The sequence below is a fragment of the Leopardus geoffroyi genome, chromosome B2 (assembly GCF_018350155.1).
Source record: "Leopardus geoffroyi isolate Oge1 chromosome B2, O.geoffroyi_Oge1_pat1.0, whole genome shotgun sequence".
NCBI classification, from domain to species: Eukaryota; Metazoa; Chordata; class Mammalia; order Carnivora; family Felidae; genus Leopardus; species Leopardus geoffroyi.
The window spans coordinates 148,926,875-148,950,074 of NC_059332.1; the positions used below are offsets into that span (position 1 = coordinate 148,926,875).

The 23,200-nt window shown below is 46.8% G+C and overlaps 1 protein-coding gene and 1 pseudogene across 2 annotated transcripts in view; both read right to left on the reverse strand.

Annotated features, from left to right (window-relative positions):
• PDE10A (phosphodiesterase 10A) overlaps positions 1–23,200 on the reverse strand; it is a 618,961-nt gene that overhangs the window by 392,417 nt on the left and 203,344 nt on the right. The window lies entirely within an intron of this gene.
• LOC123609371 overlaps positions 1,209–23,200 on the reverse strand; it is a 55,728-nt pseudogene continuing 33,736 nt past the window's right edge.

Genomic DNA, 23,200 nt, shown 5'->3' on the forward strand with positions numbered 1-23,200 from the left:
GTGATGTGATGCCCACGGTGTGCTGGCCACTGGCGAGAGGAAGGAAGGGGCCCTGGGAACCCCGTGCCCGCTTCTCGAGATGGGGACAATTCCGTGATGCCCGCAGCGGTTGTGAGACTTCGTCACTCGGGCAGTTCTGCCCAGGTGAAGGGGGGGGAAACTTTTTGGGACATGTCCAAAAATACATTTTAGAAAGAAGATGGGACACAGAACAAAGTGTTTCATGCAGACTTTGGGGTGTTTTTAATAAGCTTAGATGGTGTTCAAGCGTCCCAGGCTACTTCCTGACAGAGGTGAGCGTCGTGACGCATGACAAATGCAATGCGAGGAATAAAGGTGCGGGGACATCTTGAATGCATGGACTCTCACTTGGCACGAGATGATGGGGTCCGGCCAAGCGAGGACGTGCCCACCTTTCAGGGCCAAACCATCCCTCACTGGGGCCAGGCACATGGTGCGTTGCCTTTTTCGCAAGGAGAGAAGCGACGGGCTCTCTAAGACCTCGGTTTGTCTCCTTCCGCTCTGTGACCACGTGGCCCCAAAGGCGCAAACCCACTCCCAAGGTGAAGAAAAGAGTATTAAGGATTAGCATGCCACAACGCATCGCCTTGTTCATGGGTTTCCAAAGACCATTTGCAGCCGGCAGAGTTCTTCACCTATCGGATAGATCATGAAATAGCCACGTCTGAAAAGCCCTTCCCTGAAGGTGAACTAGTCCAATCTCCTCACTGAAAGTGTGGAAAGTTACACCCAGAGCAGTTTGTGAAGTGCCCAGATCATGTAGGTCCCTGGGCCCCCGCGGTGGCTTTAATTACTTTTCTACTCTCATCTTTTTCATGTTTACTAAACTATACTTGAGGTGGGCTGAAAGGTGAGCTCTAAACCACATCCGGGAAGAAATACCGTTTCTGTTTCGCCTCATATAAAATCATTTTGTGCTCAATTGCACATATTGATAAAAATCAACGTGTCCAACCAATGCTAATTTCAGGGTTTTTAAAATTTTTTTTTTAACGTTTATTTATTTTTGAGACAGAGAGAGACAGAGCATGAACAGGAGAGGGTCAGAGAGAGGGAGACACAGAATCTGAAACAGGCTCCAGGCTCCGAGCCGTCAGCACAGAGCCCGTCGCGGGGCTCGAACTCACGGACCGCGAAATCATGACCTGAGCCGAAGTCAGCAGCTTAACCGACTGAGCCACCCAGGCGCCCCTGATTTCAGTTTTTTATTTTTGCACCTAAAGGGATTCTGATTCTAGAATGAATCGTACGCGATCTAACCCCATGACTCTTCTCTAGAAATGTTTTCTTTTTAAGGACCAAAGACACCCCTTAAGTTATTCTACTTTCTTCTCTTTCCATGTACAGTCAATACAGCAAGAGTTGCCCAGTCACAAAGCTTTCTCATCTTGGAGTGTGATATATTTTTTACGCCTGATGGCATTAGGCTTATTCCGGGGGACGCAGAGCTTGGGGCTCTTGAAAGCCATCTGTGAGGCACGGAAGTAAGAGCAGCCACGAGACTAAAGGCAGAGGGTGTCCCACACAGCCCCCTCCCCGGCATCCCCAGGGCCACAGAGGAGCCTCTGTCAGACAGGGAAACCAGACTCCTAGCGTCACGTGGTGGAAGAAGGGTAAGCAGACGGTCTGCTGTTTGATTGCGGTAGTTTGTTTCCCCTTGCCCATCCTTAAAGTCTGGCATTTATGGCTTCTCTCCCGGCCGGCGTCCCAGTGTTCCATCCAGGCCGAGCCCAACAGCACGTGGCTTTGGCCGTCCAGATGCGCCAGGCGGACGGGCAGCCCAAAGGCCCCGTATTTGCGGGCTGCCTCGAGGTCTCCTCCAGCTCCCTCTTCACCTTTGGTGTCGAGATCGTCTCCAGAAGTCCCCGGACAGGTTCTGTAGAGGCGCCAGCCTTCTCTGCGGCAGCCAGGATGCTCTGGGTCTCCGTGGTTCTTCATCCCGTGGCCAGACGCACACCCACAGCTCCCCGGACGCCTTCTCAGCATCTCCGGGGGCTCCAGCTTCACAGTGGCGAGGGATCGCATGGCCAATAAACTTTCTTTTTCAAGGATCACAGAGAAGAAATCCTTGGGGGACTGGACGGGAGGCTGGACACACCGCCCGGGGAGCCTGACGTCATTTCTGGGGGTTGGGCTTTGCAGGGAAGCAGAGCTGGCGGCTTGTTTCCATCTTCCATGAGCGCTGCGATGAGACTCGGGCATAACCGCAGGTTGATGTTCCCGAAGTTTCTATCAGCACAGGCCCTCCAGCCAGGCGCAGGGGACAGTGCGGCACAGAGGAGCTCCAAGGGGGCACAGCAGAGGCCCCAGGCCGCAGCAGCACACGCTTCCTATCCCTGGCTGGAGTTTAACTGTGTTTTCATTCATTCTTCCTCCACTGTCTCCCAGCCCAGAGCAAGTGAGCGGAAGGCCAGCCAGTCCCCCAGGCGGTCCCTGGGCCGCTCCCTGCGGCCGCGGGGAGAACTCCCGGCAGGCACCTCCGCCTGCTGATTCCTCGAAACTCATTTCCAAGCTAGTTGTTCCCAAACGTGGGATTGGCTGCTGCGCCAATGCCAACGTTAAAGAAAAAACATGCGCGAGGATTGCGTTTCCCCCCGGATATTCGTCACCATCCTTCGGTGTCCCATCTGCTACTGACTCTATAAGGTTCGAACTTGTTTCTTTGCTTTGTCGGTGGGCACTTTTCATCCAGTTCTTTACTGTGAAGTTCTAAGGTTCCTAAGTGCTCTCTACTCAAACTTTATTTCCAGGAGGCGTCTTATTACATATAAAGGGGCAATTTACAATGCACTGTATATTTAATAGAATGATAGTGTTTGTGTATCCCAGCCAGCAGGGTGATGCTAATGACGCTGGTATTATATGTCTAACTATATATATAAAATATGTATAACTGATGTTGTAATTATTAGTACTGTCATCATAACTGACATTTCATGAGCGCTCCCGGCGTGCCCGGTGCTTCTCCAAGTTCAGACCTGCCGTGGACACGGTCAGGTGATCCGTGGCTTTGCCTTTGTGCCAGACGCGGCCACTGGACTTCCCAAGGGCATTGGTTCACACCATCACGCTGCTCCCTTTAGAAAAACGTATTCTAATGTTTCTTTCCTTTATTTTGAATGATGAAACCTAACTTAGAAGCAAACAGTTCCATATGAATTAACTCTTCTCTGTGGCCACGTTCTGGATTAGAAACACACATGGCTTTTGTCTTCTCAGGACTCACGGTTCACCGAAAGCATTTATTTCAACCTTGGCTTCTTTCCTCCTTCTTCCTCTACCTTCTTCCCTTCCAGCATCCTTCCTTTCCGGCATCCTTCCCTTTCTACTTCAAGCAATTATTCATTAGACTGCCCCACTTTAAAGATGAGAAAGTTAAGGCCTGGGTACGTTTCCTACATCACACGGCTGTTTAGTTGGCCTGGGCCAGGTTTGTTGATCTCCTCCCCATGCTTCTCTCATTATACCTGCTCACAGGTTTTCAATAAATATTATTGAACGATGACTGAGTGAAGCATGTGTGCTAAGCATCTTGCTGGATGCATTCAAAAGAATAAAATAGGGGGGCCTCCCAGACTGGAGGGAGATTAAGGGCTAACACTTGTGCCCTCTGATTGTGCCCCATTTTTATCTAATCCTTTAAAACGGGCATTATCATGATCATTTTAAAGGTGAGATCATTGAGTTCACAGAAATTTAGGGACTTATCCCAGGTCCCACAGCTGGCAAGCCACGGGGCAGGGGCCCAGGGTTTGGGAGGTTGTGGGTTTGGGATCTGCATGGGGCCAGTTGGCCTCAAAGCCCACTTCTGGTCTGCCCCAAAAAGTTTACACTCAATCTCATAGAGATGACTGAAAACACAGGAAGGTAAGAAGGGACGTTACATTTCCCACTGCAGCTAGAAAATGTAAATGCCCCAGAAATTCACACACACGAAGTAAGTCAAGTAATGACCTTGGGAAGTCAGGGGAACGGTATCAGATAATAATTCCCCCGTCAGTTAATATTTTTTACTCTGTCAGCGGGTCACCGGCAAGATCTCTGCTGAGTCCTTCATAATTTTGTAAGAATGTTTTTCAATTTCCCCTCAGTTTTGCTTGATATACGAGTCTGGTTTTTTTCTTTTTCGTTGTTATTTTTTAAAATGTTTCTTTATTGACGTAGAGAGAGAGAGAGAGAGAGAGAGAGAGAATGCAGGGGAAGGGCAGAGAGAGAAGGAGAGAGAGAATCCCAAGCAGCCTCTATGCTCTCAGCACAGAGCCTGCCATGGGGCTTGATCCCACAGACTGTGAGATCATGACCTGAGCTGAAACCAAGAGTCGGACACTTAACCAACTGAGCCACCCAGGCGCCTCTGGCTTTTTCTTTAGATTCAAAATGGTCAACATGAGGTTAAGATATCATGTCACAACTAGATGCTTAAAAATAGCAGATTAAAGGGGCGCCTGGGTGGCTCAGTCGGTTAAGCGTCCGACTTCGGCTCAGGTCACGATCTCGCGGTATGTGAGTTCGAGCCCCGCGTCGGGCTCTGTGCTGACTGCTCAGAGCCTGGAGCCTGTTTCGGATTCTGTGTCTCCCTCTCTCTATGACCCTCCCCCGTTCATGCTCTGTCTCTCTCTGTCCCAAAAATAAATAAACATTAAAAAAAATAAAAATAAAAATAAATAGATTAAAAAAGCAGGCTCCGTTATTATAAACATAAAAAGCTTGGTGTTTTGATGCGAATAATTAATATGTAATTATAAGCCATATGCATATTATATCTGCTATAATTAATACAGCAGTTAACAAAATATCATTTTTTTCAAAGAAAAATGAGATGTAAACTATCCTATCAATATTTTGTTCAATTTTTTAACTTTCTGTTTAAAGTTTATATATTAACTTTGAGAGAGAGAAAGAGAGAGCTGGGGAGGGGCAGAGAGAAAGAATTCTAAGCAGGCTCCACACTACCAGCATGGAGCCCAATATGGGGCCCGAACTCAGGAACTGCGAGATCACGACCTGGGCCAAAATCTACAGTCGGATGCTTAACCGACTGAGCCACCCAGACGCCCCTATAAATATTTAAACAATACATCCGCTGTGTGGCCAGAGCTACGGTCAGTGACCGGAAGTAGCTGTGTGCCTAGTCGATGACCATCTGCTTCCACCCCTCGTGGAAATCCAGTGTGCGGCCTTTCTAAGTAACACCTTTTTAAAGGTTCATTACCACTCACGATCAGTGGTGACCAGATGTTTAGAGTTCAGAAACATTTTAAAGAAAAGATGGTGGGCTGGGGGAGACACGAGAAAGCCAATTTCCAGTTTTGTAAACCTGTTCTGTAACTATGTTTGACGGTCACATCACACAATGGATCCTTGCAAATTCAGTGAATTAGAACACAGACACACAGCAACTGCTAGTCTGTATCACTCTGTGAAAATTTCACTATGCATTCTTTTTCTTCTGTCGCTTTAGACTGGGAAAAGCTTTGTCACTCACCCATAATTGTCCTCAGGCAAATAATTAGCACCCTTTTTTTCTACGTGGCCTATATTCGGCTTTCTCAGCCAGCTCTGGGGACAGTGTCCCTCTCTCCCCAACAGCGGGTGTCCCACACTCCTGCTGCGAACGTTTCAGACACGGAGATTCCCCCAAGGTCTTGCACACAACGGACAGTAAGAAGGAAAGAAAGGAGCAAGGAAGGAAAAGAACAAAGAAAAGGGGAAGGAGGGAAAACAAAAGAAAAAAGAAACCTACTCCAGCAATGACAAAAACTTTTAAAGTCTGGGAATGAGAATAAAGGAAATTGTTTATGCCAAAAATTGGCCACAGACGAACACAAGGCTTGGTCTAAACTCTGGTGACTCACTGACCCATATGTGATCAGGATTTGTAGGACACAGTCAGCGCTCATTAGCAGCTGGGACGTTTGCACAGTTACTGGAGGACGGCCCGTGTCCGGGGTCCCTCCACCCCCCAGCCCAGTATTCACACTATTGGTCAGCAACTCTCCAGAGGGCCATCGGCTCACCTGTTTCTTCTTTCCTTAAAGACATCGCCAAAATGTTTTTCTCCTGAAAATCCCACTGTGAGAGTTCTTGTATTTTGGGGATTTCGTTCAAGTATTTCATATCGCTATTCACTTCATATTTTTCTGCCCTATCTGTCTAGCCAAACAATAAGGTTTTACTATTTTTTGTAATGTTTATTTATTTTTGAGAGAGAGAGAGAGACTGAGCACAAGCGAGGGAGGGGCAGAGAGAAGGAGACACAGAACCCGCAGCAGGCTCCAGGCTCCGAGCCATCAGCACAGAACTCGAAGCAGGGCTCGAACTCAGGAACCGCGAGATCATGACCTGAGCCGAAGTCAGATGCTTAACCGACTGAGCCCCCTGGGGCGCCCCCATCATACAGTTTTAAAGAGTAGCATCCAGGCCTACTTAAGTGGCTTTGTGTTACTCACACTTGCACTGAAGGACACAAATGTTTCAGACTGCGCATTCTACCCGGTCTGACCTTGAGCTGGAGGCACAGAAAACCTTTTGCCCACAGTAACAGCTACGTCTGAATGAATGCGTCTCTGGTCCAGTGCCGTTCTGGGAGCCATGCAGCTTGACGACGATCGGAAGGTAGAAATAATAACTTCCATTTCATTACTCCCCGTATTATACATGAAGAAACTGAGGCCCGAGATCCCCCTCAGCTAGCGCACGGCGGAGTGCGTTAACGGCGTGCCTGACGACCTTGAAATGCTGCCTTTATGTGACAAAATCCAGGTCAGCATAGACTGTAGGAGAAGACCTGGGGTTGGAGCAGTGCGGCAGGGGGATTAAACGTTTGGGCTGTGCCAGGGGAAGACCCGGGATCCAAATCTCTGCTTTGATTCTCAGCGGTTGTCTTTGGGCATTTTACTTATCATTTTGAATCTCAGTTCTACCACCTGGAAAAGAAGGAATATTAGCATTTTCCTCTGATGCGCTCAAGAAATGAGAGGTATCATTACAAACCAATTTAGGAAATCACACTGGTTTTAATATATTCTAGTGCCAAAAATCTGTTTGCAAAAAAAAAAAAAAAAAAAAAAAAAAAATCAAGCCCTGTAGATGAGGCGATATTACTGTGATTACCATCCCTTTGGGAAAATCCACAGAGTTTACATACAGCCTTTTAAAAATATTCTATGGCCATTAATTTAAACAGTGAAGTTTGGGGGCACCTGGGTGGCGCAGTCGGTTAAGCGTCCGACTTCAGCCAGGTCACGATCTCGCGGTCCGTGAGTTCGAGCCCCACGTCGGGCTCTGGGCTGAGGGCTCAGAGCCTGGAGCCTGTTTCCGATTCTGTGTCTCCCTCTCTCTCTGCCCCTCCCCTGTTCATGCTCTGTCTCTCTCTGTCCCAAAAATAAATAAACGTTGAAAAAAAAAATTAAAAAAAAAAATAAATAAATAAACAGTGAAGTTTGTTGAAAACTTTCTGCTTTTGGTTTGAAAAGTCTAGTTTAGGGGTGCCTAGGTGGCTCAGTCAGTTAAGCGTCGGACTCTAGATTCCGGCTCAGGTCACGATCTCAAGGTTTGTGAGTTCGAGCCCCGCTTTGGGCTCCACACTGACAGTGCCGAGCCCGCTTGGGATTCTCTCTCTCCCCCCCTCTCTCTCGGCCCCTACCCCACTTGTGCTCTCTCTCTTTCAAAACAAATAAATAAAACTGAAAAACATAAAGAATCTAGTTTAGTTTTCTAAAACATCTCCTCTGAAAGCACAAGAAAATATTTTTAAAGACCACGTCAGTAAAATCCCAGTAGGTAAACGGCCACACACCTGTCCTTAGTTCCTAACTGCTGGCACCTGTCCCTCTACCTTATTGCACAGTCCCCGTCCCCATGGCCACTGTCTCTGCAGTATAATCCGGGTGAGAGTGTCAAGGAACACGGGTACGAGAAAACAGCCACCGTTACTGACAGGCCATGAAGACTGGAGCCACGAGAAAGGGGTTTGCTGACAGCCGCTTTCGCGCCTCGAAATAAAACATTGGGCCTGGAAAGAGCACACTTTTCCTGATAGGCAGGTTCATCCTTGTATATGCTTATCGTACCTACTAACACGTTGCTTACAGGGCCTCAGAAGAGCCTTGTTTGAAGTCTGGTTTGTTAATTTGGTTTCGTGCCCAGCTGGAAAGCCCCACAGAAAGTGTAGACGGTGGCCTGGAAACCCTAGCAGATAATCCAAAGGCGTCTGCAAATTAAGGTCAATTCTGCATGCAATTGTGTTCTGCAAACTAGTCGGGTTGTTGATGTTTTATGCCCTCTTTCTTACTGTTTACATGTCATGTGGAAAACCACTTCCTGCAAGCTGTCTGTCCGGGCTGGGATTTTATAGAACCCAGGAGATGAAGTCACCAGACCTGCAGGCACGGGGGTATTTAAACACAGATGCAAAGACGGAGACGAATAAATGGAAATAAATGTGCTTCACGGTTTGCCAGGGCGCACAGAATCATTGCATTTATTTCAAACTTTGGACACGTGTGGGAACGACTCAGGGCTCTTCTGTGCAGCCGTTGAAAGATTATATAACAGGCAATTTTGACTTAAAAGATGCTAACTACGCGAGTCTTTCAAACTTTTCGTTGTTTTATAGTTGAATTGGCTGGCTCACAAACAGCACACTCTACTTCTAATTTTCAGTTTTAGCTCAAGCGAAAAGAGATGCCTTCTACCCCAAAACACCTCTCCTTACGTTCTGCCACTTGTGCTCAGATTCTTTCCCTCTGTTGGGCCAGATGGCCCTGCAAACAAATGACTTGCTGTGAGCTTAGGGGGTCACAGAGAAAAAACAAGAATTATGTCCATGTAAATGTACATTTATTTCAGACTATTTGATTGCGGGGCACCTGGGTGGTTCAGTCGGTTGAGCATCCGACTTCGGCTCAGGTCACCGTCTCGCGGTCCGTGGGTTCGAGCCCCGCGTCGGGCTCTGTGCTGACAGCTCAGAGCCTAGATCCTGCTTTCGATTCTGGGTCTCCCTCTTTCTCTGCCCCTCCCCGCTTGTGCTCTGTCTCTCTCTCAAAAACAAACATTTAAAAAATAAATAAAAAATAAAATATCTGATCGGGATATAATATATGCCTACAGAGCATCAGATGCACCCTTTAAAGGCGCACCTTATTCAGTGGGGTCCGTACACTCCCAAGGCTGTGTGGCCATTACCACCATCTACTTCCAGAACATGCCTCACCCCCAAGGGAAAGGCCACACCGGTGAGAATTCACTCTCTGTCCGTTCTGTGCCCAGCTCCTGGCAATCATTCGCCTACGTCCGTCTCTGTGGCTCCGCCCACCCCAGGCCCTTCATGTAAGTGGACTCACGTAGTGGGTGGTCACTGTGACGGGCTTCTTTCGCTTGGCATGGTCTTCTTAAGGCTCATCCGTGTTGCAGCATGTTATCGGTGCTTCCTCCTTTTTATGGCTGAATAACACTCCATGGTGTGAACATACCCCATTTTGTTGATCTATCTATCGGTAGATAGACATTTGGGCTGTTTCCACTTTGGTGCTATTCTCCCATCACTCCTATCAACGCTCCAATATGAGTTTTCACGTGAATGCACAATTTCAGTGGTCTTGGGTATGTATTTACCGGTGGCACTGGGAGGCCATAGGGTGTCTGTATGTTTAACTCTTCGAGAAACTGCCACACTGTTTTCCATAGTGGCTGCACCATTCTTCCTTTCCCATCAATGGTGCACAAGGGGTTCCAATTTTTCCACGTCCTTGCTGGCATTTGATGCCTGCATATTTCATGTTAACCATCCTACTGGGTGCGAAGGAGTGTCTCATGGCGATTTTGATTTGCATTTACCTAGCGACTAATGGTGTTGAGCATCTTTTCATGTGCCTATTGGCCATTTATTTGTATGTCTTCCTGAGAGAAATATCTATTCATTTTTAACTACTAACCATTTGTCTTTTTATTGTTGAGTCCAGGAGCTCTTTGTATATTCCAGACAGTAGATCCTGTGATTTGCAAATATGTCCTCCCACCTGTGGGTTGGTCTTCTCATTGTGATAATGTGCTTTGAAGTACAAACATCTTTGATTTTGATGAGGCCTGGTTTCCGTTTGTTCCCTCGACGTGTGTGCTTTCACTGTCCTATGTAGGAAAGCATTGTCTATACTGAACCCATACAGTTTACATCTGTGTTTCTTCTAGGGGCTTTATAGTTTTAGCTTTTACATTAAGGCCTTTGATCTATTTTGGGGTAATTTTGGTATGTGGTATAAGGTAGTCATTTGTTTTAAATGTGCTCACTTGGGGCACCTGGGTGGCTCAGTCGACTGAGCATCCGACTTTGGGTCGGGTCGTGATCTCACGGTTGGTGAGTTCAAGCCCCGAGTCAGGCTCTCTGCTGTCAGCACAGAGCCCACCTCAGATCCTCTGTCTGCCTCTCTGCATCTCCCCAACTCGTGCGCACTCTCTCTCTCTCAAAAATAAATAAACATTGCTTCATTTATCTCTCAAACATTTCCATACTTATAGGGAAATGTAAGAGTATGCCTTAATAGCGCCAGAACAACTATGGAAAGAATCCTATCGTGTGGTATTTCGAAGAACTTTTGAAGCTTAACCTGTCACAAACAAATGATAAATATGTCAATAATGATAACGTAGGGCTAGAAATCCAAAGAGTACTCGGGGGAAAAAAGATAGGGAGTCCAGACTGGTCTGTGAAATCAGTTCTCCTTGAACGTCAACGAAGGGCAGTTAACGTACTAACCCCACCCAAAGCCTTGCTGCGTCCGCGTTTGAACCAGATTTTTCGATATTAAGCCAGAGAAACATTGTGACCGTGTAATCATCTTCGTTATTCTCACACTTTCCTCCCTTTGTCTAAATGAAAGCCAGACAAAACACACAGGCATTGGGTTCCACAAAGGCAAGCATGTTACATGCTAAGTGAAAACAGTACGAAGCAAACTGTCAAGTTCGTATGTGTATTTTGGTTTCTGGTCCACAAAGAATCTACATGAAACTGCGTCTTTTTCTTCATTACAAGTTAAAAAGTATCATGGAAACATTTCCATTTCAGCCCTGCTTATGAAGTGTGTATATTCTAGACTAACGTTGCCCAGTAGCACTTTCTGTGATGATGGAATGTTCTAGATCTGTGCTGCCCATACGTGTGGCCATCATAGGGGGCTACGGGGTGCTTGAAAGGTGGCCAAACCAGCTGAGGAATTACATTTTTAATGTTATCTACTTTTAATTAAGTCAAATTCAAATACCCACAAGTAGCTGATGGTTCTGCCATCTGATAGCCAGAGTCTGCCCCCCGCCAAACCACGCACATGCATTTTAGAGTGGACGGGGTGGTCCGTTGAAACTATAACCTATATCAAAAAAAGGAAAAAGTTGAGATATAGCGCTTGTGGTAATTTGTACTGGTTAATTTAAACAGTGATGCATGTTGCTAGAATCCCTTCCTTTTTCTCTGCCAAAGAAAAGAGTATATGCAGACTTCTGGCTGGATATACCCTATATGCTGCCAAGCGTGTAACTAAAATTAAGCAAAAGTTTAATTGCTAATAGTTTTTTTTATACCCTGTGAAAATCTTGGAAAGCACATAATCATAGAAATCACATTCAAATAAAAATGTAAAAACATTAGCAAGTTTGTCTGTGAGCAGAGTGTCTCATATCTAAACAAAGATTATAGAGCATTTTCTAACACGGAATTGAGAAGAGAAAGGGGCCTCCGTGCTCTATTCTAAGAACCATCTAGCCCACTTCTTAGCACTTCAGCCTTTGTGAGTTTGTGTGCGCGATCTAAATATAACAAGCTATTCACGTAGCACGCTACCCTCAAGCATTGTGGGGGACTCTACAGACACCAGCTCCTTGTAGATGAAAAGACTGTCCTTAATCTATAACGTGATTGATTTTTTCTTATCATATAATTCCAGAAAGTACTCACAGATATAGTAACATCTGAAGAAAACAGTTTCTCTGCTCAAAAAAGGAACCCTGGCGAGATCTTAGTTTCAATCTCCATGAGAACATTACAATAAAAATATTACCAAATAAAAACAAAGCAAAGCTAAATGCAGAATTACAAAGAAAAAAAAAAAAGGTAAGCTTTTCTTCTCAGGGCTAGAAAAGAGTCCCAAGCCCTAGGAGGGCCCACTGACAGTGAATCAAAGTGTCACATCAGATGGCGTCACATCTCTGAGCGCTCAGGGACTTAGGAATCGTCAAGGGACATCTCCTTTGTTAAAAAAGAAAACAAACACACAGAAAGGTGTTGCATGGAAAATGCTAGTTTCCCTCCCAACCCCCAATCACCATATCCACTGCCGAGATAAAACCACATTTTCCTTGTATCCTTCCAGAATGCTCTCTGTATGGAAATGTATACGTAACAGGCAGCCTTCTATTTCAAGAAGCTATGTAAGTTTCAGGGGCTTGAAGCTATGCTCTGAGTTTCCGTCCCAGAAGCAATGGAGTCACTTTGGATTCTGTTCACAGGACACACAGCTTGTCCTTCCAGGAGGGGGTCAGGGTCACGGCTCTGGGTTCATCATCCCTGCTCTAAAGGTGCTTACCAGCCTTCAAGCTGGCCTCTCCACCGTCCTCCGTGTCCCCTCGGAGGATGTCACTTCACGTGGATGTCACTTCATTCTCTAACCACTGATGTCATGACTTCAGCACAGGGGAAGGGCTAAGTGCTTCCCGCCCCAGCCCAGGTGCACACGGCCCCCTCACACGCACCCCTGCAGTCCCTCTAACCCCACCAACAGGCCTGCAAGGTATGCCCTCACTCCTCGCCCGAGGCCGGTGCTCCCCGTGGGACACAGTCCTCCCCGGGGGACACTGTTCTCCCCGAGGGACACAGTGCAGGTGGCAGAATCTGATTTACAGACAGAGGTGTCAAGGGCAGGGCTCGTGTTTTGTTACTATTTCCGTCTGTCGTGCCCAGTACGACCTATGACTGAAAGACAGGACCCCAAATAGACGCTGCTTCTGTACTGATTGAACTGTGGGGAGCCCCAGGGACCCCACAGGGGCCGCTCTGTTACCACAGAGTGAAAGAAACATGAGACTTGAACCGGCTTCACTCTGTGGCACCTGCAAGGCCCGGGGGCCAGAGATGGTTCCGGCAGCTGGCCACACACGCTGGCCACCACGGGGTCTCAGCGGCCTCACGGCTACCAGTATGGCTCTGGCCACATGTCTCCGGGCCCTGCAGACGGGAGCGAGGCCCGGCTCACGGGCACATCCCTGAACCCCCAGGCCCGACAGCCACCTTCTGATGTGGGGCAGCGGCCTGGTGGAGGTTTCTGCCGACTCCCACTCATTTCCTCCAACAACCTTACTACGTTGGTCAACAATTCTGCAAGGGAAACAAGGAATACATCTGTGACAATGGCAAAAAATGTAACTCCCAGATCCTGATCTCACGTCGATCAAATCTCCGGTGTAAAAAGGGAAACCAAATGCAAACGAAGCAAAAGGAGAATCTGGAAAGCCCTGCGCCCCTCCCCCGCCTCAGTGAGGCTCCAGCTCAGAAGCTGGTGGCAGCACCGGGGGGAGTCTGTGGACCGCCCAGCCCTGTCTGCACGAGGACACCGCGGGGGCCTAACCACAGCCACGCCTGGGCTAACTCCAGTGGCCACCGGCCGTGGACTGAGCCCGTGTGACCCGCACAGGGCCGGGGCTGGGCGGATATTCACCATACGTATGTTATTGGGCTTGAAGTGCTTCTTTAAAAGATCCGCCTGCAATGGTCGTAGTTCCGCGAGACTAAAACAATGTTTAACCCTGATAACATCTTATGGAAACAATGCAAAATGCTTTTGGGCCCAGTGACAAGGCGAACAATAAAGCATTGTGTGGTTTGAAGAAAGTCCGGCAAGAAAACTACCCCGCTTTCCAGGGATTACGTCTAGAGCTCCAGGGAGAAGTGCTTCAGTTATTAAATACAGCCTAGTTAGGCTAAATGCTCCTTTTATGGCCCTCAACGCTTTTACGTCCGCCTGTCTCGTCTAGCAAAGCCCTAGAACATAAGGGAAAGAGCCCAAGAACTTGAACCCCTCCTCCCAACCCTTTGCTTCCTAGGTCTGAGTTTCTGCGTCACATCGGAAGTTCTAGAGACGGCCCTCAGCCCCCTGTCCTCTGATGCTTTCTAAGTCTTTCCGAGCTTCCCGTCTCACCTGTAAAGAGGACCGGCTTAGCCCCAGGGGTGCAGCCTTACCTGGGTCACCACTTTCCCTCTCTGGGTCTCTCTGTCTTCATTTGCACACAGGGTCCCTCCCCTGCTCTGTGATCTAATGATTATCATCATTTCTCATTACATATTTGAATGGGAACTTTACTCCCCAAACGAATCTACTTAGGAGAAGACAGTTTCCGGTTTCCGGGGACAAAGGCTGGGACTCTTTCTTTAGCATCACAAGGGAGGAAGTCTGTGCTCCATTTTGCTGGGAAGCAAGAATTCGTGATGGAGGGAAAATCTGAAGGTCAGGGTATTTCAGAAGATGCAAAATGTTAGCGTCTGGAGGCGCCCACGGTGAAACAGGCCGACCCCTTCCAGCCTTGCAACATGCGAAGGTGTAGGAATGCATCTGGCCCCCAAACCACTCTTTTCACAGACATCAGTGGAGGGAGTTCTTTACCCACAGTTACGTGATTCCTTCAGCAGACTCGTTCTTGTCATTTCCCTCGGCCAGATCCTTTTCTTAAGTCGGTAGGCAAAATGATCTGTGAAAACACGTATCCACACTCCGAATTTTCATTTCAAACGCCTTCGGGTTCAAATCAGTGAGCTTTTGCTCACTGTTTGTCTACTCAAACGGCACAAATGATTGGTTTAAAATATGCTCATGCATACCTGGTCTCTTACCTCTTGGCAGAAGAAATAATCCTTTTTGTGCTCGAAAATATCATTTCTCTTATTTGTTTAAGCAATCAATGCATGTCAACATTACGAGTCCTCTTAGAAGTTTCCACGTCTGAAATAGTGAAGGAAGTTTGCCTCGTGTTGCTATGACGGAAATGTTTGAAAAGTTGATCTTATGTTTTGTGACGACAACGTGTTCCCCGTTGCTTGACTGTTTCTTCCCATATTCTCAACAGTATAAACTTTAGAAGTTAGAAAGTACTTCTAATTTCCAAATGTTTATTTTTTTCTTTCTATGGATCACATTTTGGAAAAGTTCAGATACTCAGGTTTAGTGATTTTGATGAGGACGTAGCCAAAACTAAAAATAAAGAAGAAAAGAGGCTTCTGCTCTAAACGAGTTCCCCACTGATAAAAGGCTAGCTTGGGTTAATTCGTTTATTGTCAAATTTTTCAGGTGACAATCTCCTAAGAAGCAGGTAAGAGACGGAAGGAGAGGCTTTCCGGAATTTTATCCACGGCTCACAGCAAAAATATCTGTCAGTGTGACAGTAAGTAAATGGAAAAGAAAAACCCATAAAATCTAGATATAACAACTCAGAACCACACAGGGCCATTTGTAACAAGGAAAAATCGCCCTTACCCCTGGAAAATCTTCAAAGAGATGTATTACAACCAATCATGTGATGCAATAAGCAGGCTCAACATGTTTTGTTTTTTCTTTCCTTTTTAAGGTTGAGAAGTGTTTACGACATTTTGGAAAAACTTCCTTCAAAACTTTTCAATTAAAAAAAGATCTGGCGATTGTGTAGGAAATTCACTTGCCTGTTACGCCAGCGTCTTTAAGAATCTCCAATGAGGGGCCTTTCCAATTTAAACACTCTCCCCTGAAAGCCAAATTGGAAAAAAACAACAACACTACAGCAGAATGTCAGCGGAAACGGACAGAACTTCTAGACGTGTAAAGGTAAAATGAACGTGACTTGGACAGAATTATCTTTGACTTTTGTACTTCCTTTGCATTTCAAGTCCCTTTTGAAAGTGACTATTTAATACGAATAGTTTTTCAATAACAGGAATTAGAATGTTAAGGGGACAAAGCAAATTGTGGGGACACAGAAATAATCGTGTGTTGTTATGTGCATTTTAAAAGCATGCACAAGGGGCGCCTGGGTGGCGCAGTCGGTTAAGCGTCCGACTTCAGCCAGGTCACGATCTCGCGGTCCCTGAGTTCGAGCCCCGCGTCGGGCTCTGGGCTGATGGCTCAGAGCCTGGAGCCTGTTTCTGATTCTGTGTCTTCCTCTCTCTCTGCCCCTCCCCCGTTCATGCTCTCTCTCTGTCCCAAAAATAAATAAACGTTGAAAAAAAAAAAAATTTTAAAATAAATAAATAAATAAATAAAAGCATGCACAAGAGACTCCATGTTGCTCTTGAATATACACATAAAAGCTAAATGGAAATGAACACATCAGGTCCCTAAATGCCACTGCTTCTGGACCACCGTCAGGAGGCGGCTGGGAAGGTCAACAAGATCTTTAATGTTACTGATAACTTTCCTTCACCTGGAACAAAGGATCACGACGTGGAAGCGAAAGTGACAAGATCAGAACTCTTCATTCCAGGGGCGCCTGGGTGGCGCAGTTGGTTAAGCGTCCGACTTCAGCCAGGTCACGATCTCGCGGTCCGTGAGTTCGAGCCCCGCGCCGGGCTCTGGGCTGATGGCTCAGAGCCTGGAGCCTGTTTCCGATTCTGTGTCTCCCTCTCTCTCTGCCCCTCCCCCGTTCATGCTCTGTCTCTCTCTGTCCCCCCAAAAAAAAAAAAGTTGAAAAAAAAAAAAGAACTCTTCATTCCAGAGGGTTGGAGTGCAGCTCTCTGCTTAATTATTTACTTTTACTTTTTTAGGTTTTTTGTTGTTGTTGTTCCTTTAATAATTCTATTTAAAAAAAGAATTCCCAGAGAGCTCACCAAAGCAGTAGCTCTGGGCAATGAGTTTTCAGAACTTTTCAGAGGCCAGTAACTTTACGTGGGGCATCTTTCTGAATCACCATTTAGAAAAGAACACGAAACACAAACACAAGCATCTGTGAAATGCCTTTGGGCTGAGTGACAAGAGAGCTGGTGTGCTTTACAGGTGGGCTTGTAAAACAATCCACAGTCTATCAAATGGAAACGTGAGTATTTCCAGAGAGCCAAGTGAAAAAGAAAAAAGGCTCCTACTCTATCTCAGTGATTGTATCAAGTCGATGGGGGCAAACAAAGCACACCCTTGAGAAACATGTCAGAGGAACAGCCTGTTGCTACAACAAGGAGTCCTGTGGCCATCGCCGCTGGGAGCCAGACGCCAGGTAGTCCCGACCTCTCCAGAACATGGGCGTCTTCCTACCGGAGCTCTCTCTGCCGCACAATGGCATCTGCCCGGACACTTCCTTAGCAACCATTTCACACCCTGACTTTGAAATCATCCACTATTTTGGCAACAGGATGAGAATTCGCCGTTCACGAACTTCTAAAAGGTCATCGGCTGAAAACCAGCCTGTTTCCTTTGACTCACCCCCTTCCTTATTCGGGAAGCCTACCCATCGCACTGAAGACAAAAACTCACTTCTTGAGGAGAAAATAATGCACTTGCCGCATTTCTGAAACGGGCACACAACATTTTACTTGGGGGATATGAGAAAAAAATGTCCTGGTGTCGACTGCCCACGCTTTCTTACTCTACTGTTGATGGAAGGCAAGAACAGCACATGGAAAGCAAACCATTTTGTCTAAACAATTTAAAACTTTTATGGTTTATCCTCAATGTCGGTTATTAAAGTATACTTATAAATCTCATACTTTGCAAAAGTACACAAGTAATTGATATTAAACTTTTTAACAAATTTATTTATCTATCTTGAGAGAGAGAGAGAGAGAGAGAGAGAGCGGAGAAGGGACAGAGAGAGGGGGGGAAGAGAGAGAATCCCAAGCAGGCTCCACGCTATCAAAGCAGAGCCCTACTCAGGGCTTGATCTCACAAACTGTGGAGCCACGAGATCATGACCTGAGCTGAAATCAAGAGTCAGGCACTTAACTGATTAAGCCATCCAGATGCCCTGATATTTAACTTTTAAGTAGCATTCGGATTTAAGACTTACATTTAATTTTCAGAAAAAAAAAAAAAAAAAAAAAAAAAGGCCAACGATTGTATTACTTCCAGAAAGGGACTGTCTCATATTCTTGCAAAACTCATTTGATAATAAATTCAATCAGCTTCCACACTGCCAGAGTCTTCAAACAATTTCACCAGGTAGTTTTGAGAAGACACAGGAGAAATTTGCTCATAGTATTGAGCTCCTTTTATTTATTAACTATTTTCAAAACATCCTATGTGATGAGAAAAAAATACCAAAACTGTTTCTTACCAAAGATTTTTAGCTGTGAAATTCACACTAATTAAAATAAGCTTATTTTTAGATTGGTTCTTGTTAGCTCTATAAATCAAGTAGCTTTTTCTGGCTAATTATGTATATGTATAATACACATGTAAATTTCTCCAAAGCATAAAAAGGCAACAAAAATAAGAAAATCTGAGAACGCCCGTAACATGTCTCCCTGCTAGTGAATTACAGTCATATCCAAACAGACTCAAGACGTTCAGAAGTCGGGAGGCACCTGGCTGGCTCAGTCGGCGGAGCCCATGACTCTTGACTTTGGGGTCACGAGTTCAAGCCCCAAGCTGGGCGTACAGATGACTCAACTGAATACAACTTTTAAAAAAACCCTCCGAAGTTGATATAACCACAGGTCACTTTGGCCCATTTCCACAGAAGCACATACAGTGGTAAAACACAGAAGGCAGATGAACGTTTTGTAAATAAAAGAATTGTTTTCATTCCAACTCTTTACAAAATAGGGCATCATTTTTTGATGTCCATGCTTTCCGTCCCTCCTTCCATCCCTCCTTCCGTCCCTCCTTCCCTCTCTCCCTCCCTCCAGGGCCTTGTTTTCAGCTCTGAAAACGTCCAGGGGTCTGATCCTGGCCCCGTGAGAAACTCACAGGTGAGTCAGCGGAACGGAGGGGAGTTGACAGAGAGTTTCCATGTTACAGATGGGAAACTGAGGCCCGGGGCTGGTGAGAAACCGCCCCAGGGCTGACCAAGTCGGCACCAGGACCCTGGCTGTTTTTCTCTCCAGGGAGGGATGCGCGTCATAGTCAACCGTACGTATCTGTGCTTTTTTTCTCTCATGCTCTTCCCTTTAAAAATAAGGAGAAGTGGATCTGGCATGTGGGGGTGGGGAAAGGAGGATCTGGAAGCTGCTCCCGGGATCTCTAAAACACATGAATGCCCGGCATGCTCACTCGTTTCCTGAAGAGCGGTGTGCAGCCCAGAGGGAGAGTGCCCGCTGACCTCAGCTCTCCTCTGGAGGGCCCGCACTTGGGGACACGGGAGCAGAGAGTCTGGCACTCTGGGCCGGGTGGCCAAATTGCTGCAAAGTGGCCCAGGCCGCATTTGAGTAGCAAGAAAGCTTGTCTTTTGCTAGCATGTGTACTGATGTGAGGTGATGTGGAGGCATGACCCGCCAAGGGTCATGGGTCCCAAGGGACGCAGCGGCCGGTTTTTCTGTCGAGGAAGGAGTTGTTGTAGCTGCGGTTTTCACACACGACCCTTTTCTGAGGACTGGCCGTGACAAGGCACACGATCTAACGGGTGAGAAGACAGCCAGAATCTCATGTTGGCCATCGGCGGCGGTCTGTCTCCAGGAAGGAGGGAGCGAGATTCTGACTTATTCTAAGCAAGATGGCTGTGCACTTTCTGTTGAATGGACAGAAGTGCTCTCTTGTACTCTAGAGAAAGCGTCAGACGTGCAAACCTACCCTGAAGCCAACTAGACAGATAAGGGGCATTACATCTGAGTGTTTTATTCTGTGGTATTGAATACACACAAAAGCATGCAGGTACGAAACACAGAGGTAAGTCATAAAGCACGAAACTAAACTGGCCGCCATGAGTCACGCGCAGGGCGGGAACAGGAACGTTTCCAGGGTCATTGCAACCTCGGCCTGCTCCTCCTGGCCTGTCCGCCTCCTCTCGCCAGAGGACCTCAGTTTTTAACATTTGTGTTCGTTCTCACCTCCTTTAAAGAAAGTTTTATCACATAGGTGTCTCTTTTTAAAACATGTTTAATTTTGAGGGAGAGAGACAGAGCATGAGCAGAGGAGGGGCAGAGAGAGAGGGGGGTACAGAGGATCTGAAGCAGGTTCTGCACTGACACAGAGCCCAATGTGGGGCCCGGACTCAGCAACCGTGAGATCACGTGACCTGAGCTGAAACCATGAGTCAGACGCTCCGCCGACCGAGCCATCTGGGCGCCCCAGGTGAGTATCCCTTGAACGCTGCATTATTTAGCTTGGCTTGCTTTGGGGTCTAAAGAAAACGCGTCACCATACCAAAAGCAACCTCTTGCAACATGCTTGTTTCCATTCAGAGTTTTGTTTCTAAGCCTCCTCCTCGTGACGACGCGTAGAAGATTTCCGCTTCTGCACTGCGTTCCCTTTTGTGACGAGAACAATTTTCACTCACCCGTCCCAGTGCTGGGCTTGCGGCTTGCCTCCCAGTGTGCTGTGCATCTCTCAGGATGTGTGCTTCCCTGAGCCTTCTTCCTGGGGCACAGGTGCCGGGGTTTCCCTAATGAGCACGCCCGGGAGTGGACGTGCTGCCCGCAGCGCAGGTGACCCAACTTCAGGAAGGGCGCCGGACTGTCATCCGGACCTCGAAGCCAACCGGCTTTCCCACCGATAATGTAAGGATCGCCACTGATCTCTGTCCTTGCCGATTCTTTAAAGTGTTTGTAGGGGCGCCTGGGTGGCTCAGTCGGTTAAGCGTCCGACTTCAGCTCAGGTCGTGATCTCACAGTCCGTGGGTTCCAGCCCCGCGTCGGGCTCTGTGCTGACGGCTCAGAGCCTGGAGCCTGTTTCAGATTCTGTGTCTCCCTCTCTCTCTGACCCTCCCCCGTTCATGCTCTGTCTCTCTCTGTCTCAAAAATAAATAAATGTTAAAACAAATTTTTAAAAAATAAAAATAAAAAAAAAATAAAGTGTTTGTCAAACCAGTAGGTACAAATTGCGTCTCATCCATGTTTGTGTGATTCCTAATGAGGCTCAGCATCTCTGTGTATTTTCATTGGTCATTGTGTTTCTTCTGTGAATTCCCTGATTGTATCTTTTGCCTCTCTATTTTCAGTTGGGTTGTCCGTTTTTTTAAATCGATTTTAAGCGTCCCTTGTGTACTCCGGATCCTACTCTCTTGTGGATCATTCGTGTCGCAAGCGTCTTGTCTCAACGTGAGTCTTGTACTTTCTCCGTGTTACCTTTTGATGAGCAGGTGTTTCCAATTTTTAAAAATTTTGATTTCTTTATTAAACATTTTTTAGTGTTTCTTTATTCTTGGATAAATAGAGTGTTTTTTTATTCTTGGATAAATAAACAGAGCCAGAGCGCAAGCAGGGGAGGGGCAGGGACAGAGGGAGACACCGAGTCCGAAGCAGGCTCCAGGCTCTGAGCTGTCAGCACAGCCCAACGTAGGGCTCGAACCCACAAACCACAAAAGATCATGGCCTGAGCCAGAGTTGGATGCCTAACCAACTGAGCCATTCACATGCCCTTATTTATTTACTTTTCAAAGCTTATTTTATTTTGGGAGAGACAGAGACAGCATGACTGGGGGAGGGACAGAGAGAGAGAGAGAGAGAGAGAGAGAGAGAGGGGGAGAGAGAGAATCCCAAGCAGGCTCCACACTAACAATGCAGAGCCTGAGGCGGGGCTTGAACTCACGAACCATGAGATTATCATGACCTGAGTTGAAACCAAGAGTTGGATGCTTAACCGACGGAGCTACCCAGGCACCCCAGATGTTCCTAATTTTAATGGAGCCATGCCTTTATCTATAATTTCTTTTGTGGGTAATGCTTTTAGTTTTTGTCGAGGATAACCTTCCCTGCCCAGAGTCAGAAAGATATTTTTAAAGTTTTAAAATCTTGCCTTTCCCACGTAAGTCTTTAATCCATCAGGAATTCATGGTGTGAGGGTGTGAGATAAGGATCGGGTTTTTACTTCTCCCTCCATGTTTAACAAAGTCCCCCAACCACCCCTTAGTTGGCCTCCTCCTTTTTCATTGTTTTTATTCCTGTCTTCTCTTTATTTTATTTTTTAAATTTAAAGCCAAGTTAGTTAACACGTAGTGTAATAATGATTCCAGGAGTAGAATTTAGTGATTCATCACTTACATATGACACCCAGTGCTCATCCCAGCAAGCGCCCTCCTTAATGCCCATCCCCCGTTTAGCCCATCCCCTCCCCCCTCCCCTCCTTCAACCCTCAGTTCGTTCTCTGTATTTAAGAGTCTCTTATGGTTTGCCTGGCCTCCTCCTTTTACAAGTGATACGGAAGGCTCATTTTCACCATGACAGGAAAGGAAGTCACGTCTGGCTCACAATAATGGAAAGAACTTCTGTAGTGACGACTGTGTGTGTGTGTGTGTGTGTGTGTGTGTGTGTGTGTGTGTGTAAATAAAGGTCATTTTTTTTAGGGTAAAGGGGGGAACTCCTCTCATCCCCAGAGTCACATCATTTCTGCAGTTTCCTACTAGATCTACCTCAAGTCAGGTGCGAAATGTGGTATTTGTTTCTGATTGCAATACTGCATTGACGACTCAATTAATTCCTTTCCCAACGACTGTATTTTAATGGCAAGTAAAAGAGTCACACGCTTTGCTTTCTAAATATTGCTTCACTGTTTGGGGTGGCGGATATAAAGTTACTTCATTTTATTTTTTGTTTGCACTTGCTGGAATTGACCGTACAGATCCCGACATCGGGCAGACCGGCAGACGAGACTCTGGGCCCCTGGCAGACCTGAATTCACTTTCAGGCATCAGGGTGCAGTCTGGGCTCACAGCCCACAGGGGCCTTTTCAGCTCCTACCTGCTGCCTCCTACTCCTTCCCACGTGGCCACAGCGAGCTCCTTCGCCAACTTGCTAGCTATCACTGCTGCCTCTCTACTCCACGGGGCACATTCACAGAGCACCTGCTGTGTGCCATGCCTGCTGGCCTCCTAAAGGACACAGAGGGTAATGACATTTGTGCTGCCTTCACTCGTATAACCTCGTGCTCTGGGTTTGCCGTTACGGATTCACGCCATCCGTCTCGGGCATCCTCATCCGTGTAACGTGACACGCCCCCCAGTGTCTTGCTGTTCTCCTGCCTACCTCCGGGATGAGGTCAGCACCCTCCCTGGAGTTTTCCACTCTACGCTTCTCATTGACATCTTC